This window comes from Microcebus murinus, chromosome 17 (genome assembly GCF_040939455.1).
Source record: "Microcebus murinus isolate Inina chromosome 17, M.murinus_Inina_mat1.0, whole genome shotgun sequence".
NCBI lineage: Eukaryota > Metazoa > Chordata > Mammalia > Primates > Cheirogaleidae > Microcebus > Microcebus murinus.
Genome location: NC_134120.1, coordinates 27,521,258 through 27,536,502, shown reverse-complemented (window position 1 = coordinate 27,536,502; position 15,245 = coordinate 27,521,258). Strand labels below are relative to the sequence as shown.

At 33.2% G+C, this 15,245-nt stretch overlaps 1 long non-coding RNA gene across 1 annotated transcript in view; it reads right to left on the bottom strand.

Moving 5' to 3' along the window:
• Nucleotides 1-12,388: 12,388 nt before the first annotated feature.
• LOC142861621 (uncharacterized) overlaps nucleotides 12,389-15,245 on the bottom strand; it is a 36,356-nt gene continuing 33,499 nt past the window's right edge. Inside the window, exons 2-3 of the long non-coding RNA XR_012912845.1 lie at nucleotides 13,538-13,587; nucleotides 12,389-12,591 (exon numbers count right to left, since the gene is read on the bottom strand). This is a non-coding gene — a long non-coding RNA (uncharacterized LOC142861621). The remainder of the gene's footprint in view (nucleotides 12,592-13,537; nucleotides 13,588-15,245) is intronic.

Here is a 15,245-nt window from a genome sequence, read left to right as displayed (position 1 = left end):
CACACTTTCATTGTCACCTTTCTAGTCATTGCTATTTAACTTAGTCGCCCATTGCTTCAAGGTGGTGGAAATTTGTGTTTCTTTGATGTTCCTATTTCCTCCTCCAAGGACAGTAGGGTTATATTAACAAGAAAAAGTGGAATGTTAATATCATTTAATTTACTGGCCACAATATTTAGCTCTTCAGCCACATAAACCAGAATTAAGATGAGAGAAGTGATCTTCAAATATAAAGGATACTAGTATTGTGGTGGGGGGACTTTCCCTCTGTCTGAAGGTTTGATAATTGAGTCTATAAAAAAAACTGTTAGTAGACAGATTAACAGGAAAAAAAGGTTTACAAATGTATTACATGTATGAAGACGTCACATGAAAGAAAAGTGAATGGCCCAAACCCCAGTGAGATAGAGAAGCTTACATACCTTCTTCATGGGTTCAAGGGGATGGGGGGGGGGTGCAGGCAATTTAGGAAAGAGTAAATTACTTTGGGGCCTTCCAAAGAGTAGGTGACAATCTGTGACAAGTTCTGTCTGGGCATGGTGTTGACCTCCAGTCCCTTCTCCTGTGATCTGAGTTATTCTTCCCTGGTTGATGAGATTCCTGAGCAAGGGTTTCAGGACAATAGCGCTCCTTTTGAAGGATTGGGTTTTAGGCAGATTAGGGAAGGGCAGAGAAACCCCCTCCTTGCATTTGTTGTTCCCAAAGGGCCCTCTAAACTGGTATATTTTGGGGTAGCATTTGCTAAACTCTTTCAGTATAAATAAATTGCAGAAGATTTGGAGACACCACCATTCATCAATCAAAATGCTGGCAGATTGTGACTTTTAAAAAATTTATTTATCAAGTGATTTTTTTTTTAATTTCTTATGATTGTTGTCACAGTTAAGTAATGGGAGCTACTAGAAAAAAGGAGGAGTATAAGAAATATTTAATGTTCATTATATTCCAGCAATTCTGTGGGCACTTTATATACTATGTCTTACGGGGTCTCTACAACACATTTACATAGTAAGGAGGAGAATGGAATATGAGACCCAGAAGATGGTATTACTTGTTTTCAAAGGCTGTCTGAATTTATAACTTACGAGCTTTATATACCATCCACACATTCAAATATGGTTCTTATTGAGCCAAAAAAAAAAAAAAAAAAAAAAAAAAAGGGAAACAGTGCTGATTTATTTACTCCTAAGACTAATAATTGACATTTTATCATTCTTTGGAATGTTAAGACCTTCACTTCACTGAGGACAATTTAGTGAAAGGTACATAAGTGTCATTTTAGGCACAAATAGCTGAACTACTGATCAGGAACAAGCTTCAGGCAATTTATAGACTTCAACTATGCAAGTAAGCTCAGGCATATGTAGTTCAGAACATTGGAATACCTCCTTAAACCATTGATACTACAGAGAGACAACAATAATTCGAGGTGCGTTGTCATCGATTTGTGTTTGAGCAAGTACATTCGTGTGTCAAACCAACAGTTACAATAGTTTGTGCGCATATCTTTTTAGTATAAAGAGTAGAAAATGGTTCCTATTCAGCATAGTTCTCTTATCTTATCAGTCTTGGAAACCATAAGCCGATTATGTAGAAATACAACACACAGCAACTGCCAAAAAATCTGGGTGCATGTGTTTTTGCGTGGATGTGTGTGTGCATGTGTGTGTGAGCATGTGAGTGATACATTGTGTACATAACCCACATATGTTTGTGCAGCTGTGATGTTTGAGGAACATACCACTTGGCATGGGAAATGTGTACAGAAGAGGTTGAATACCTTTCTTTAGAATACTAATTACTGATAAAACATGATTATCATTTCCTGGAAGCCATGTTGAAGTTTAGAGTGCCAGATTTAAAACAAAAAAAGCAAACAAGCAAGTAAAAACAGATATCTGTTTCCTCTCATTGCATTACTACCAGGCAGACCTTAAAATTTCAGTAAAACGTTACGAGATAATTTGAGTGAAATGCTATGAAAATGCTGACATATAAAAAAACCCTCAGAATTATTATGAGAATTAAAGTAGTTAATACTTTCAAAGAATTTGGCACTTGGTGTTTGGTAAACCACTAAATGAAATTATTCATATTTATTATATTTCATGATAACATTTAAAAAAAAATCCTTTGGGACTCTCAGACCTTCCTATAAGTTGGACTTAAATAGAACACCACCTGAAAGATAATTTCTAACATCATAACTCTTGAGCTTCATGCTCATGATGAATTATATGTTTTTCTTCGTTATCCTGGCCACAGAATTATTTCTTTGTTTTATGAGACCTCACTGTTATGCTATGTTAGATCTAGAGAAAGCTGAGTTTGATACTGTCAATAACTCTGAGTGGTTTGATATTTTATTTAGCTTGAAAGTTAACCAGTTAGTCTGCCATAGTTTCATGGACATTTGTAAAGACACAATACTCCTGAGTCAGACAGTTTATTTATTATTCATAGCAATAGTGTAACCAGAGTATCAGCAATGCTGAGCCAATTCACCAAGATCTTATTCTTACAGGCTGATACAGAGCGAGCCAGTTGATACCTGCACACTCAGTGATTTGCGTTACCAAAAATTAACACTGAGCTTATGGAATCATAATCTTTTAAAATGGTTGGTAACTCTGCCCTGTACTCCAGAGGGAAACATTTTCATTTTTATGAAGAATTCTCAGCAAAATAGGAAAAGAAAGAAATTTCCTTAACATGATAAATGAAAACCTATGAATATTTATACTCAATATGATATTTAATAATTAAAAGTTGAATGCCTTTCCTCTAAAATCAGGGATACTGGAAGATGTACTGTAGGTTCTGTCCAGGCAACAGGCAAGATAAAGAAATAAAAACCATCCTGATTGTAAAGGAAGAAGTAAAAGTGTCTTTATTGACATATGACTTGATTGCCTATTTAGAAAGCTACCAGAAGTAGTGTTTTTAGAAGATTATAGGATACTAGCAAAGTATTAAAAATAATTATAGTACTGTTTACTAGCAACAAACAGTTACAAATTAAAATTTTGAAAAAAAAATGGTATATACAATAACAAAAAGTAAAAACAACTCATGATTAATGTGACAAAAGATATATAAGACCAGGGCATTGTAAGCTGTCAAATATTACTGGGAAAAATTATAGCAGACATAAATAAATGAAAAGATATGTCTCTTCATGTGCCAAAATTCAAAATATTATGAGAAATAAATTGTTTCCAAATTGATATATGGAAATAATGTGTCTCGAATCAAGCCCCAGCTGACATTTTTTTTTAGAAATTAGCAAGCTTATGCTAATGTTCACATACAAATTCAAAGAAGGTAGAATAACCAAAACAAAATTAAAGAAGAAGAACAAAGTTAGAGGGTCAAATTACAAGATTTCGAGATTTACTATAAAGTGATAATAATCAAACATAATGATATTGTATAGATGAATAAATTAATGGAAGAGATGAGACATTCCAGAAATAGACACATGCACATATAGGCAATTGAGTTTTGATAAAGGGAAATTCAATGGGGAAAGGATAGATTTCTCAGCAAATGGTGAAATAACAACTGATTATTCAAATGCAAAATTTTTTTTTAAATGTGTTTTGATCCATACCTCATACCATATACAAGAATTAACCCAGGATGTATCATAGAAAAAATATCAAATCTAAAACTATTATATTTCTAGAAGAAAACATGGAAGATAATCCTTAATACTGGTATTAAGTAAAGACTTTTCAGTTACAGCACTAAAAGCAGGATACATAACAGAAAAAAAAATGATAAACTGGACTTCACCAAAATTTTAAAAAGTCTTCTTCTGAAGACATTGTTAAGAGAATAAAAAGATAAACCATAAACTGAGACAAAGTATTTGCAAAACGTTGATTTAATAAAAGGCTTGTATACAGATTATATAAATTTTAAACCTCTAAAATAAGAAATCAAATAATCAAAATATGGACAAAACAATTATTTGAACACTCATTTCACCAAAGAATATATGAGTGACAAATAAGCATATAAAAAGATGCTCAACATTATTAGTAATTACAAACATGGAAATTAAAACCACAATAAAATACCACTACACACTGATGAGAATTACATTAAAAAGACTGAACATATCAAGTTGTGGCAAGAATGTAGAAGAAATGGAATTCTCCTACACTGATAGCAGGAATGTGAAATGGTACAACCACTCTGGAAAAAATACTAGAAGTTTGATAAAAGTTAAACACATACCTACCATATTAATGGGCCATCCAATACCTAGATATTTATCTAAGAGAAAAAGCATATGCCCATAGTAAAACTTGCACATGGATGTTCATTGTTGCCTTGTTTCTAATAGCCAAACAGTGGAAATCTTCATTAACATGTGAATGGACAAATTGTGGTAGATATGTACAATGGAATACTCTTCAGCAAAAGAAAGGAATGAACTGTTCTTAGATGCAGCACCATGGGTGAATCACAAAAAAATCATCATGAGTGAAAAAGCCAAACATAAAATAATCCAACATGTATAAAATTTATATAAATTTCTAGAAAATGCAAACTAAGCTATAGTAGCTGGAAGCATATTAGTGGTTGTCTGGGTGGGAAGAGTGAGAAGAAGGGATTGCAAAAGCATATGAGGAAACTTCTGGAGGTGATGGATATATTCATTGTCTTGATCATGGCTACACTTTCGTGGGTATAAACGCCTGCTAAAACTCAGCCAGTTGTACACTGTAAATATGTACAGTTTGTTGTATGTTAATTATACCTTAATAAAGATGTTAAAAATAAACAGGAAGAACTCCTCTTTCCTACCTTTTGATTTCCTGTTTCTTCCCTTGCAGAACTTAATATAGAACCAGTTAAAGCAGGTAGCAAAGAATCCTGGAAATATAGTTTGCAGATGTTCAGCCTTATTATCACAGAGGAGAATTAAAAGTTTAGATTGACTTCTGGAAACAATATGCAAATAACTGACACAAATCATCCCCTTACTTACCCACATCCTTTACATATATCTGAACTATGCTATAGAAAATAATTTTATTATTCCACCTTAAAAAATGGAACTCTGACAATGCCCTCATCTTCTCTACAGAAATACAAGACACAAAGTTTTAGCAGTTACAGTGAACATAACTGTACAATGTTAATTTCTATCCTAGTTTAGTCATTAGGCCATCTTAGTATTCTGAGAGAAAAATAGACATATGACCAAAAGTAGTACCAATGGAAGATCTTAACATTATTAAGTTTGTTGGAGACCTTCATGGTTTCCTACCCATAATAATCCTATTTCCTGATTTCTATCTTATGACTCCAACTTGGTTAACTTGTTTTCACTATCTTCTTAGATTTTTGTTTGCATATTGTTTGAATTGGTTTAAGAAAAAGGTAATCATGGCAAACATGTATATTCTTATGGAAGCCTGCTCATGTCTTGAGCTGAAACTGATAGCTTTTATCGTTTTGTTCATTTTGTCATATTGTGAATGTATAGGAAAGACACCTACCCCATAAAATTCCACCAGTAAATTCATCAGTCATATCACTAATATCTGCAGTGATGTGGGAATTCTACTAAGAGTTAAACAAAATGAAACAAAACAAAACAAAAATATCGCAAAAAACAAAAAAAAAATAAAATAAAAACTGCCCACAAATCCTATTTTATATAAATTGAAGAAATTCTAGGTGTTGTTATCTTAGGGAAAGATTTGAAAAGCTTTTCATATGTGCACAGATCTATTAGGTAGATGTGGGCTTAAATTTACTCTGGACTGTCACCAAAACAGAACTGGGTATGGCAAGGAGGACTTCTTTGCAGTGCTAGACATCTCCAAGTAGGCAGCTGCTTTTTGAAATAATGATCTACCCATCACTAAAATTTTTCCAGGAGAGGTTGAGACATCATCAGTCAGACAGGAAGGATTCTTACATGAAGCAGGGAGAAGGGGTGGTTAAGTGTTGTATATACATTTTACAAAGTTGCACCCAACTTTGGAAACTACCTGAGTCAGTCAGTTAAGATAAATGGTTTTTATAATATTATGTTCTTGTACAAACATGATTGATTCTTAGCTAAATGCCTGATTTCATGTTTTCACCATTTGGAGGTAGACTGTATGCTATCTGTCTCTTGATTTAGGCTTTTCTTTCCCATCCTAAACTAATCTGTCTTAGACTTTAACCCACAAGGCTTTCTTTCTGTTAAACTGATTTCCTAAACTACCTCTAGCTAAATCAATACTGAACAATTATGGATTAATTCATTAGCCTCTGCCAACATTCTATAAGGTTTTTTTTGTTTGTTTGTTTTTTGTGTTTTTTTTGTAAATTCTTAGCAATCTATTGATGTAGTCAGTGTGGAGAATTTTAGCACTTAAACATGACCAGTTTTAGGTCTATTTCTTAGAGTTCCTTTACTGTTACTCCTCAATTAACATCATTAAATAGGTAGGAACCATTTTCCTCAAGATCTATGATCTTATGTTTCATATTATCTTCAACTTTCCTGTCCCCTCCAAAAATTGTAGGAAATTAGGCTAAGTGATAGCAATGCATCTGAAAAGATGATGTTTGATAGAAGTGTGTGTATGTCTATTTCTAGAAATATATTTTTGCTGATATTAGAGAAAAAAAAAGATTTGACAAGGGAAAGGTTTAAGCATAAATAATGTTCTGAACTATATGATTACAACAAAGTTATCAGAAACAAAACAGAAACATGGAAATAATTTTGAATCTCATTTTAATTTCTTCCCTTTCAGCTATTTTTCTTCCTTGTTTTCGTTTATTTCTCTCAGTTCAATAAAAGAAACATTTGACTGTTTTATTGTTTATTTTATTAGCACTCTTAACTTTTTGATCCTTATGAATCCTATGCCATGGTTAGTTTTACAACATGGAACTATTAATAACTATTTTTAATGTAGTGGTTTTATGATTTTCAAGGTTTGCTAGTGGGTATGCATAAAGGCAATAGAAGAAAATAAATTGATTTGGGAAACCATTTCTATGTTTAGTGATTTTTTTCTAATTCTATTTATCTATTTGTAAAGCAGTCCATATCTTGACATTTTAAGTAAAAACATGGCTGTTTATTGAGCTTTCTAAATTTCCTTCGTTTCATTTAAGAGAGTATCATTACAATGGTGATTTCTTCATGAGCAAAGGTCAGTTGGATAGACCTGAAACAGAATACACTTGTCATGATTGTGGAATTTCAGGTTAGTATTTATTCAGGCTCTGTAAATGCCTCCCAAAACCACCCTCCCCCCTGCCACACACACACTGATGTAAAAGCATATGATTTAATTCTGGCCTACAAACCATGAAAACAATGGGCTGAATTTTCTTGTTCAACTATTTCCAAATCAGTAGGTTAATACAAAATATTCACCATGGTGTTTTAGTCTAGCTGAAGTGTGGACATACATATCAGTCAAAAAATGGGTTCAAGAAATAGAATTAAGGGTAATGTATAAATAAAAATGGCAAATGTTAAATCAGCAGTCTTTAAGGTTTGTAAACATCAGTGACAGTTTCCTTGTTAGTGACTCTGCTTCTCTCCAGTTCCCTGTTGGGTTCCTCCAACATTCTTTCCCTCAGCACCATCATGAGAAAGCTCGATCTCATTTAGGCCAAAGGCATTATGACTGATATGTTCTCTTCCCACATATCTGTATTTCAAAATAGAAAAGGAGAACGAGACAGAGACATAAAAACAACATTCCATGTGCTTTCCTGTAGTTACACTTTAGAATGAAGGGGGCAGCCAGAGACTTAAATGGATATGACACTTGAATACAAAGCAATAGATAAATTGTATTGTCTCATTTTCTGGTGTGTTAAACAAGATGGAACTCCTATTTAAAGACAGAAGAGTAATCTTAGAGGTCCCTCCTGGATCTTTGATCTTTAACAGGAAACCCACAGGTTGAGGGCTCATTCACATTTGTAATATTGGTAGAGAATTCCATTGGAAGTTTTATTCCAGAACTAGGGCTTGTCCTGACATTGTTTCTTTTGACTTCATTTCCTGGACATAACTTTGCTAAAATCACAGAAGAAAAATGCCATAGTTGTTGTTATCCCCAACAGAAAAATTAATATAATTGACTGCCTATATTGAAAATTAAACTTCAAATGGCCATTTTCCAAGGATGCAAAAGAAAATAATTAGCATTGATGTTCTGGTTTCCAAATCCACATTTCATTTGCATTAAATAAGACTTATTATGAACATCTGATTTTTAGAAAAATAACATTTATCAACACACACATTAAAGAGTTTGCATATATTGTTCTGGAGACCTCAACTTCAACTATCCACAACTGAATAGAATTTTTCCTAATTATCCTAAATCCTCATCTCATATAATTCTCTGTAATATTTTTATACACGTTAGAATATATTTCATCAGTCTTGACAGAACAAGGCTCAATAGATCACAGAAATCATGTGAGAGGATATTAATAACTCTTATGCTGCTCATTTGACATCTTAATGGTATCTTGATTTGGGTTAGATAGGACAATGTAGAATCACAGCAATAACAGGTTGAAAAGCAAGAAAGCATTTTTCGGGAATGTCGCCATAGGCATAGGTATTTTACTTCATTTTTCCATATTCAATTGGATCTTTCTTGGCCTCAATGACTTTAAAATGACACCTACTGAGAGCTCAATCAATTATCATTTGTAGTTCTTTAGGTGCATTGGCGATACCAACTAGATGAGGCTGAAATGCTAATTTGAGTTGATGTCATGATTCTCAAAGTCAGTGAACCTTTCATTGTATCCTCCAATTAATATGTCTATAACAGCTGTATAGTCTTCATATTATTTGCATATGCTATCCCGCTCATCAGTGACTTTTGCTAACTAGGGAAAGTATTTATCCAAAATTTCCATTTGAAGAAAAAGTGTTTGGAAAAAAAGATAGCTTTTTATCAAAATTCTTGGATTTTTCCACATATATATAGACTTAGTTTTACCTTGCAAAGAAATATTCAAGTTCTTTTGGTTTGACATGATATCACACAGAAACATTGCATTTCTATAAATTTCACATTGCTGTTCTTCATAAAATTTAACTATCTGTTCTCACAGATATAAAACTTTGTCTGACACCTATGCACTTTAGAATAATATGGCAAATCCACACTGAACACCTCATCATTCACCTTTAGCTTGTTACAAAACTGATGATGCTGTGCTGCATTTGCACAATTATAGTTAACAATACTTATAACTTGCTGCAAGTTGTAACTTAAAAGAGTAGCTTTAGTGCAGAGATTTTGCTGGTGTAAGACAAAGAAAAGAAATGAGGCATCTGGATCTGTTAATACTTTTTTTTTAATCTATGCAATACACCCTTAATGTTTTCCTGTCATGGAAGGTGAACTGTCTGCAAAATATACTCACTAAATTTACCAAATTCAGTCCAACTTCACATTTACCTTGAAAATTGTTGAAGATATCTATTCTCCATGTTCTGTTTGCAACAGTGCCTAAAGCAAGTGACTCCTCATAGCAAAGGAAATCTTTTTATGACCCAAATAAAGTATAAAACCTGTGCTATGTCAGTAGTATCAGTGGATTCATCCAAAGTGATTGAATAATATATGTTTTCCTTTTAAGTATAGTATGAAGTTGTTCTGTTAAGTTGATGGCTAATTCATGCTGTCAATCAGTTATGGTTCTCCTTGAAAGAGGCAGTTGTTTGTACTGCCTGTACTTTGAAACATTATTAGAATCTAAGCATCCTGCAACTTTGACAACACATCCTTTCACAATTTCTACATCACTGAATGGCTTTCTTTTTTTCCCCTCAAGTATATAAGCTACTTTATAAGTTGCTGCAGTGGCATTATTTCCAGGTCTTATTCCAACTTGAAAGAATTGTCTTTGGTTGTGCTTTTCATCCTTTAATTTCTGCAATATGACATTTTCAGCTTCTCCAAATTAAAATATTTGTAGTCCTTATGAGTATTATAATGCTGACGAGCACTGAATTTCTTTAATGTTGATATTGCATTATCACAAAGCAAACAAATCATCTTACCTTTAGCAGAAACAAGATTATATTGCAATTCTCAATCTTCATTAAAAAATTGGTTTTCTTTCTTCAGCATTCTCTTGGTCTTCTTTGACACGATGAGCTGTTAAGTAGACAGAATTAAAAAATACTGCCAAGTTGTGCAACTTGAAAATTCCACCTCACACAGAAACACAGTGCACTGTTATCAAAAGCTGATAACAGACTGGGTTACTTGACCCCCATAAACTCTCACCAAACATCCTTGTGCAAGCAGTGGCACCAGTCAGGAGGTGAAGTTAGAACTAAATCATGAGCATAGCAGCTGTCAATTTAGCCCTTCTGGTTTACTAATATTCTGATTGTGTTAGTCAGTCTGGGAGAATTATTTCATTGAAATTTATTTTATTCTTTGCTATTTTAAACATGTTCTTTTAAGTAATAAAATAAAAATATAAAATACAAACAAAAATGTATTAATAAAACTAAAAGAATTTGTTCTGTAAAATTTGGATTCAGTCAAATGGCCACACTTAAGGACCTGGAAGGACACATGTGGCCCTAAGGCCACAGGTTCCCCTGAACTATGAGAAACCTTAAAACTCATAACCATATACTTTACTGTCTGCTCATCAGAATAAGCAATATAAGAAACAACTAGGAAGCATTGTTATAGCCTTCTCTCTTTCCCCACCTGCAATATTAATGACAGTGAGCATTCGTTTACTAGGAACTGTGCCTAATAACAACAATAATACAAGGCGAATATTATTGGCCTCATGTTACCTCATATCTATTCTTTTACTTGATATCCAAGAAAATTGTGATGTGGGTGTTCCAATTTACTGCTAGGAAAACAACTTATCAAAGTGAAAAAGAATATCTGTATTTATGTCACAATATTACCCATACCACTTTAGATCAAATCCAGGCTAACACCTGTACAAGGTAAGAATAATGCAGATACTCATTTATTTTCCTTTTGTTTATGGTTCAGTTCGAGTGCTAAATGTTAGATCTTCAAGTATAGCTAATTCCTTGATCACAGGTAACAAATATGACTGTATTCTTGGTCCCAGTTCCCATTCATGAAATGCAATACTTTCAATGATCAAGCATCGTTTCATTATGAATAATTTTGTATGGCCTATAATCAATAAAGAACCTTTTAGCTACAGAAATAAGTAGCTTTAAAAAATAAAGTATAAATTTAAATATAACTGATGATTTTCCTAATTGTTCTTCTCTGGTGATATGTTAACTGATATTATAGCTAGAGATAGAACATCTATTTATGATTCTTATCCAGTTGCCTGTATTTAATTAATGAATTTGTGCCATGCAAGATATTTTCAGCTTTATAGACAGCTCTGCCACATCTATCTAAATGTAATTACTTATCTATTTGTAACAAAGTTTAGATGACTTGTAAAAACTTTATTATTTACATAAGCCAAAGAATTGTTGCATTTGTTATGCAAAATCATTAAGTAATTGCATCATTTCTAGTATATTCCAAATCAAACCATACTGAAAACCCTTACCATATGCCTGTTTTCACAGGGCAAGGTTTGTAGTTAGTTTTTTTTTTCTTTTTAAACATCTGTGTTTGTTTATTGGAAGTATAAATATTTAAAGAGAGGGGAAGAAACCTCAAACTATAAGTGAAATCAGCTTTCTCAGCCCCCTGTTGCTTGAAATAAACTTCATGGAACTTTTTAGTGTGAACATGTAAGAACACTGGGCTGAAGTGAACAAAAGAATGAGTAATCTTTTGAGTGTGTTGTTTATTTCAAAAGTTAATGAAGAAATGGTTCTCTTCAGAAAAAAAATATTATAAAGATTTTATTGGGTAACTAATGTTCTATAGTCCAGGCTGTTAGCTTTAAACTCTGCCCCAGTGTTGTTAAACAGAGTTTCCAGGAACAAACTTCATACGTTGAAAAAATAATGATAAATCATAGAAACTATTATAAAACAGTATTTCTGAAAAGCTTTGGTTAATTTGAAATAAATAAGGATTTTTACAAAATTAATATTTGGTACCAAATCATGACTTAGTTCTTTTCCCCTTCACATTTATACTGCTTTTCTGTTCTAATGATTGTCATTTAACCATATTAATTGCTTAAACCCATAGCATAATGTAGATGGGCAATAAGTCTTCAATACTTCAAGACTTTCAATAAGTCTTGCTCTGTAGGGTTATTGGCTAATCTTTTGTAACTTTGTTTTATCAAATAATTGCATTCTAACTATATAGCTGATAATGGTGTTGAAGCTGGTGCTTTCTCTGTGATAGGTCCATGTGTGAATGGGGTGTGTGTGTGTGTGTGCGTGTGTGTGTGTGTGTGTGTGTGTGTGTGGCGATAAACACAGGTCAGACAAAAAGTCTGAATGTGAAGGTCAGACTTTAGATACTCTATGTCTCATTTATCTTGCTCAGTTCAAATCAGAATCTTTACAAGCTGAAATAATGAAGACCAGGTTTCAGAGTTCTCACAGCATATATAATCATGTTGATGAATGTTGTAGGTTTTTCAAATCTGTAAAGGAAAATCAACCATGGTTAACACGAGGGAGGAAAAAGAGAAGAGACCATAATAAAACATTTTCTGCTTTTGTTTTACAGAGGATACTTTGCCTCACTCTATAGCATCCTCAATGTACTTAGCTGATATTAATATAAATTTGCATCTGGTACTTATGTTCATACACCTTGAGGAGATAACTCAATCCTATTATTTTACGTTTGAGGAAAATAAGGCCTAAAATTTTCAATATTTTTCTGTCCAAAGTCATGAAGGGTGTTACTGGCTAATCTTTCTATGTTGTGCATATGGTTTTTTTTATTTCTACATTTTTTTTATTTCTACATTTCAATAGATTTGAATACTAGTGGTTTTTGGTTACATGGATAAATTGTACAATGGTGATATCCGAATTTTTAGTGCACCCATCACTACATTTTCAGTTAGTTCATTTGGCCATCAAAAGTCTTTGATGTTAATATATATGTGGAAGAAAGCATCTCTAAGTTAATAGTTGAATTTGAGATTCTTTGAAGCATACATGTGTTTATTTCCAAATGCAAAATAATAATTAAAATGGTTAAGTATATCAAGGTGGTTGGCACTAGAAGACAAATTTGAATTTCAAATCTATCCCTCACCAACTAAGTGACTTGGAATAAGTTACTTCTGTTCTCTGTGCCTTAGTTTCGACCTATGTAAAATGAAGTGTTTGTGGGAGCTAATCTCTGAGTTTCTGTCCAGAGCTAATAGTTTCTGCTATCATGAATTATGTGTTTAGTCAAATCATGCTTGCTAGGCTCTTCTGTCTAACTGTGCTTGTTCATATGAAGCAGGTAACCGCCTGAGCCAAGTACCAGCACTAAATCTGTCCCAGTATAGTTATAATTAATGTTGCACCTGTGATTTCCCCTGAGCCCCATGACCAGGATGTGTTCAGTCACTAATCAGCCAAACTTACATCAACTGAGCCTTTGCAAGGGTATTTCTATGTCATCAATCTTGAAAGACCTAGATTTCCAAAGAGAAAATTTTTCATGACACGTTATTCAAATATTACCACACACACACATGCACACACACACACACACACACACACACACATTTTTTTTCATGAAAGCTTAATGATTTTTTTGTCACATGTTATACACGAAAAGGTATAAAAAGGCATCCAATTCTCTTTATGGAAGGCACTTAGGTGAATTATTGCACAAACTCTGGGAAATAGGATGCCTCACCTGTCACCTTCCCAGGAGGTTCTTTTTAGTATTTGGGATTCATCTTTTTAATAGAATGGTCTTGGAGAAAAACAATCATTTTTGCAAAACTATTTCACATATATTCAAATGAGAGTTAGATTAGAAGTTGGAACACTTTCGTAGTAATCCAAACTGATACTAAGTGGCTATGAAAACATTGGCAAAGCACATGAGATCTCTGTGCCTTAGAAAACTTATCTATGACATGGGTATGTGACACCTGAAAAACTTACCTTTTTCTTTCTGAAAAGATTTTGGTTAGGATTAAATAACAGTATTAATACTCTTATGGGAAGTTTGAGGTGGTGTAGGATGGCCTGTGAATGTCCTCAAGAGAAAATTTGTTAAATTTTAGTCTTTCATTTAGTGAGTTAAAGTGTTTCCTCCTCCAGCAATTTCTGTTTGGGGTAAAAACTGAATACAAACTAGGTTCCTATCTGTTACTACAACAACAACAACAACAACAGAAATATATGTATTAGCATGTGTTTGGATATACATGTAAGAGTTGATTTTGATAACAAAATGAAAACACAAAGAAACAAAAACTTCTTCAAACTGTACAATTGTCAATTAAGAAGCACCAAATCCAGGCTGACTTTTACATTGTTGAGATAAATATAGCCATCTTGGCAACTTCCTATTAAATCTAGGCCTTTTTATTTACATAAACAGAGAAAGGGATCTTTTTCCTTTGCAATGATTTTGCTCTGCTGTGGAACATTTATTCCATTCCATTCACGGTCCTAACTACCACCCAAACTCTTTGCTAATGATTTCAGCTACAGGATCAGATTTGTTTAATTCTTCATTTTCCAAATCATTAAAAATAAGTCCCTTTCCTGAAGGTTTTCCTACAAAGAGAAACTCAGTTCTCTTTAATTAAATCCAGTGGCCTGAAACACCAAAGAGAAGAAGTAAACTCGGGGGATTCCAACAGGAAGGGACTGCTTAGATCAAAGGGAGTGTTCATGTGGTACCAAGTTCAGAATGTGAATTAGAAAAATCCCTGGAGAAAACAAAAAATATAGTGTCCCACAGCCTTCCATGCTAAATTTGGCTCTATCATTTATTAGATACACGACTTAGTGCAAGTCATGCTTCACCTTTCTGAGCCCATATGTTCTCACCTATAATAATAACGTAACAATATCCCAACTCAGGGATTGTTGTTAGAATTAAATATACTATGTGGGACAAGAAAAATGCTAACCTTTGGTCAATGTCTATCATATGCCCCACCTACTTCTAGGATCTTACATATCCATCTCAATCATCACGTAAGTCCGTGAAATATATGTTACTACATACATTTTACAAATAAAGATAGTGAAATATAAAAATTTAAAAATAATTATTGCATGTTCACAGTTGCACAGGTAATAATTGAAACTGAAAACCACAATCAAA